General features: G+C 35.1%; 6 non-coding genes across 6 annotated transcripts; all 6 read left to right on the top strand.

Annotated features, from left to right (window-relative positions):
- Nucleotides 1-747: 747 nt before the first annotated feature.
- Nucleotides 748-837, top strand: TRNAY-GUA (transfer RNA tyrosine (anticodon GUA)). Its single transcript is given in 2 exon segments — nt 748-784; nt 802-837. It is a non-coding gene; the product is annotated as a tRNA-Tyr (tRNA).
- A 239-nt stretch (nt 838-1076) lies between these two features.
- On the top strand, nt 1077-1158 carry TRNAS-AGA (transfer RNA serine (anticodon AGA)). Its single transcript has one exon. It is a non-coding gene; the product is annotated as a tRNA-Ser (tRNA).
- Nucleotides 1159-2060: 902 nt separating this feature from the next.
- Nucleotides 2061-2150, top strand: TRNAY-GUA (transfer RNA tyrosine (anticodon GUA)). The gene is given in 2 exon segments: nt 2061-2097; nt 2115-2150. It is a non-coding gene; the product is annotated as a tRNA-Tyr (tRNA).
- A 1224-nt stretch (nt 2151-3374) lies between these two features.
- TRNAY-GUA (transfer RNA tyrosine (anticodon GUA)) lies at nt 3375-3464 on the top strand. The gene is given in 2 exon segments: nt 3375-3411; nt 3429-3464. It is a non-coding gene; the product is annotated as a tRNA-Tyr (tRNA).
- Nucleotides 3465-3703: 239 nt separating this feature from the next.
- TRNAS-AGA (transfer RNA serine (anticodon AGA)) lies at nt 3704-3785 on the top strand. Its single transcript has one exon. It is a non-coding gene; the product is annotated as a tRNA-Ser (tRNA).
- A 902-nt stretch (nt 3786-4687) lies between these two features.
- TRNAY-GUA (transfer RNA tyrosine (anticodon GUA)) lies at nt 4688-4777 on the top strand. Its single transcript is given in 2 exon segments — nt 4688-4724; nt 4742-4777. It is a non-coding gene; the product is annotated as a tRNA-Tyr (tRNA).
- The last annotated feature ends 223 nt before the right edge of the window (nt 4778-5000 follow it).

Genomic DNA, 5000 nt, shown 5'->3' with positions numbered 1-5000 from the left:
CAAGGAATCTCAGCAGCCATACTAAGTAGCATTTATTAATTACAAATGCATTTTGAATGTCAAATTTGTAAGAAAGTTTTGTACATTTAGCAAAATATCAAATTCATTTGAAAGAAAATGATGTCCACTCAAAGTAAAAAGAGCTTTGGTTACTTTCAATGCACAACATTTTACTTTCAAATCGTGTCAGATGACTTTCAGTGCTAATTATTATATCATTAACCTCTCCTTTATTAAAAATTGTGCTTTAATGCAAAAAAAGAAAAATAATTGTCTGTACATACTCTCATGTAGCACAATTATCTTCACTAGCTCAAAAGGGCCGCTCATTGTCCAAAATGAATTGTCAAATCAGAACAAACAATGGAATATCCCCATCATTCCTGGAACACTTGATTAGTTTACAAAACAAGCAAAATTCAAAAGAGTGTAGAAGGTTTGATAGTCTCAAGCATCTCTAATCTTGATGTAAGTTTGGCTACACAAAAAAATCTATTGAAAGTGCTTTCCAAACTAGCTCTGTAGCCAGTTGATAGTAATTGCACAAATATAAGTCAAACTATTAGTGATATTTTCCAAATGATTAAACATGACAATTTGTGTGATAAAGCAACACAGGAATAAGTAGTTGAATCTCTTTTGTGTAGTCAAATCATTTTTCATTTTGCTTGGAAAGTTGATAATGTTTAAAATTAACACTCAATCATTTTAATAGCACGTAATATCACAGTTGTACACTCATGGAATCCTTCGATAGCTTAGCTGGTAGAGCGGAGGACTGTAGAGGAGATTGGTACAGAAATCCTTAGGTCGCTGGTTCAATTCCGGCTCGAAAGATGAAGCTTTTCATATACTTAGATGTCAGTACTGACATTTTACAAACCCAAAACTATACCAAGTATAAAGCATTCTCCAAGTTATATTTTAAAAATCATTAACGCAGGTCACTGTGGTCAGGATTAACTTCCCATGGAAATCATCTCTGATACAATATTACTTCAGTCATCCTCACAGCCTGAAATGAAGTAGCTCAACCCATAGAGAAACTTTTGTGAAAACATCACATTGCATGAGAGGTAGTCGTGGCCGAGTGGTTAAGGCGATGGACTAGAAATCCATTGGGGTCTCCCCACGCAGATTCAAATCCTGCCAACTACGACCACATGGTTGTTTTATTTTTCAGAAAATTTACTAAAAGCTTGAAACCAGTGTTGCTCAGGGTGAGTCAGGAACTGGCACATCAAAATCTTTAGGATGCCTGCCTGTTCTCTCTTTCTCTATCCGTCATTCTCCTCCTCTACTTGATACTGAGCCCAGGAATCTCAGCAGCCATACTAAGTAGCATTTATTAATTACAAATGCATTTTGAATGTCAAATTTGTAAGAAAGTTTTGTACATTTAGCAAAATATCAAATTCATTTGAAAGAAAATGATGTCCACTCAAAGTAAAAAGAGCTTTGGTTACTTTCAATGCACAACATTTTACTTTCAAATCGTGTCAGATGACTTTCAGTGCTAATTATTATATCATTTACCTCTCCTTTATTAAAAATTGTGCTTTTTTGCAAAAAAAGAAAAATAATTGTCTGTGCATACTCTCATGAAGCACAATTATCTTCACTAGCTCAAAAGGGCCGCTCATTGTCCAAAATGAATTGTCAAATCAGAACAAACAATGGAATATCCCCATCATTCCTGGAACACTTGATTAGTTTACAAAACAAGCAAAATTTAAAAGAGTGTAGAAGGTTTGATAGGCTCAAGCATCTCTAATCTTGATGTAAGTTTGGCTACACTAAAAAATCTATTGAAAGTGCTTTCCAAACTAGCTCTGTAGCCAGTTGATAGTAATTGCACAAATATAAGTCAAACTATTAGTGATATTTTCCAAATGATTAAACATGACAATTTGTGTGATAAAGCAACACAGGAATAAGTAGTTGAATGTCTTTTGTGTAGTCAAATCATTTTTCATTTTGCTTGGAAAGTTGATAATGTTTAAAATTAACACTCAATCATTTTAATAGCACGTAATATCACAGTTGCACGGTCATGGAATCCTTCGATAGCTTAGCTGGTAGAGCGGAGGACTGTAGAGGAGATTGGTACAGAAATCCTTAGGTCGCTGGTTCAATTCCGGCTCGAAGGATGAAGCTTTTGATAAACTTAGATGTCAGTACTGACATTTTACAAACCCAAAACTATACCAAGTATAAAGCATTCTCCAAGTTATATTTTAAAAATCATTAACGCAGGTCACTGTGGTCAGGATTAACTTCCCATGGAAATCATCTCTGATACAATATTACTTCAGTCATCCTCACAGCCTGAAATGAAGTAGCTCAACCCATAGAGAAACTTTTGTGAAAACATCACATTGCATGAGAGGTAGTCGTGGCCGAGTGGTTAAGGCGATGGACTAGAAATCAATTGTGCACTCCCCACGTAGATTCAAATCCTGCCGACTACGACCACATGGTTGTTTTATTTTTCAGAAAATTTACTAAAAGCTTGAAACCAGTGTTGCTCAGGGTGAGTCAGGAACTGGCACATCAAAATCTTTAGGATGCCTGCCTGTTCTTTCTTACTCTATCCGTCATTCTCCTCCTCTACTTGAAACTGAGCCCAGGAATCTCAGCAGCCATACTAAGTAGCATTTATTAATTACAAATGCATTTTGAATGTCAAATTTGTATGAAAGTTTTGTACATTTAGCAAAATTTCAAATTCAATTGAAATAAAATGATGTCCACTCAAAGTAAAAAGAGCTTTGGTTACTTTCAATGCACAACATTTTACTTTCAAATCGTGTCAGATGACTTTCAGTGCTAATTATTATATCATTAACCTCTCCTTTATTAAAAATTGTGCTTTAATGCAAAAAAAGAAAAATAATTTTCTGTGCATACTCTCATGTAGCACAATTATCTTCACTAGCTCAAAAGGGCCGCTCATTGTCCAAAATGAATTGTCAAATCAGAACAAACAATGGAATATCCCCATCATTCCTGGAACACTTGATTAGTTTACAAAACAAGCAAAATTCAATAGAGTGTAGAAGGTTTGATAGGCTCAAGCATCTCTAATCTTGATGTAAGTTTGGCTACACTAAAAAAATCTATTGAAAGTGCTTTCCAAACTAGCTCTGTAGCCAGTTGATAGTAATTGCACAAATATAAGTCAAACTATTAGTGATATTTTCCAAATGATTAAACATGACAATTTGTGTGATAAAGCAACACAGGAATAAGTAGTTGAATCTCTTTTGTGTAGTCAAATCATTTTTCATTTTGCTTGGAAAGTTGATAATGTTTAAAATTAACACTCAATCATTTTAATAGCACGTAATATCACAGTTGCACGACCATGGAATCCTTCGATAGCTCAGCTGGTAGAGCGGAGGACTGTAGAGGAGATTGGTACAGAAATCATTAGGTCGCTGGTTCAATTCCGGCTCGAAGGATGAAGCTTTTGATAAACTTAGGTGTCAGTACTGACATTTTACAAACCCAAAACTATACCATGTATAAAGCATTCTCCAAGTTATATTTTAAAAATCATTAACGCAGGTCACTGTGGTCAGGATTAACTTCCCATGGAAATCATCTCTGATACAATATTACTTCAGTCATCCTCACAGCCTGAAATGAAGTAGCTCAACCCATAGAGAAACTTTTGTGAAAACATCACATTGCATGAGAGGTAGTCGTGGCTGAGTGGTTAAGGCGATGGACTAGAAATCCATTGGGGTCTCCCCACGCAGATTCAAATCCTGCCAACTACAACCACATGGTTGTTTTATTTTTCAGAAAATTTACTAAAAGCTTGAAACCAGTGTTGCTCAGGGTGAGTCAGGAACTGGCACATCAAAATCTTTAGGATGCCTGCCTGTTCTCTCTTTCTCTATCCGTCATTCTCCTCTTCTACTTGAGACTGAGCCCAGGAATCTCAGCAGCCATACTAAGTAGCATTTATTAATTACAAATGCATTTTGAATGTCAAATTTGTAAGAAAGTTTTGTACATTTAGCAAAATATCAAATTCATTTGAAAGAAAATGATGTCCACTCAAAGTAAAAAGAGCTTTGGTTACTTTCAATGCACAACATTTTACTTTCAAATCGTGTCAGATGACTTTCAGTGCTAATTATTATATCATTAACCTCTCCTTTATTAAAAATTGTGCTTTAATGCAAAAAAAGAAAAATAATTGTCTGTGCATACTCTCATGTAGCACAATTATCTTCACTAGCTCAAAAGGGCCGCTCATTGTCCAAAATGAATTGTCAAATCAGAACAAACAATGGAATATCCCCATCATTCCTGGAACACTTGATTAGTTTACAAAACAAGCAAAATTCAAAAGAGTGTAGAAGGTTTGATAGGCTCAAGCATCTCTAATCTTGATGTAAGTTTGGCTACACAAAAAAATCTATTGAAAGTGCTTTCCAAATAAGCTCTGTAGCCAGTTGATAGTAATTGCACAAATATAAGTCAAACTATTAGTGATATTTTCCAAATGATTAAACATGACAATTTGTGTGATAAAGCAACACAGGAATAAGTAGTTGAATCTCTTTTGTGTAGTCAAATCATTTTTCATTTTGCTTGGAAAGTTGATAATGTTTAAAATTAACACTCAATCATTTTAATAGCACGTAATATCACAGTTGTACAAGCATGGAATCCTTCGATAGCTCAGCTGGTAGAGCGGAGGACTGTAGAGGAGATTGGTACAGAAATCCTTAGGTCGCTGGTTCAATTCCGGCTCGAAAGATGAAGCTTTTCATATACTTAGATGTCAGTACTGACATTTTACAAACCCAAAACTATACCAAGTATAAAGCATTCTCCAAGTTATATTTTAAAAATCATTAACGCAGGTCACTGTGGTCAGGATTAACTTCTAATGGAAATCATCTCTGATACAATATTACTTCAGTCATCCTCACAGCCTGAAATGAAGTAGCTCAACCCAGAGAGAAACTTTTGTGCAAACA

The sequence above is a fragment of the Pseudophryne corroboree genome, chromosome 4 (assembly GCF_028390025.1).
Source record: "Pseudophryne corroboree isolate aPseCor3 chromosome 4, aPseCor3.hap2, whole genome shotgun sequence".
NCBI lineage: Eukaryota > Metazoa > Chordata > Amphibia > Anura > Myobatrachidae > Pseudophryne > Pseudophryne corroboree.
The sequence above is the reverse complement of the archived record's forward strand: the minus strand, read 5'-3'. Positions and strand labels throughout refer to the sequence as shown.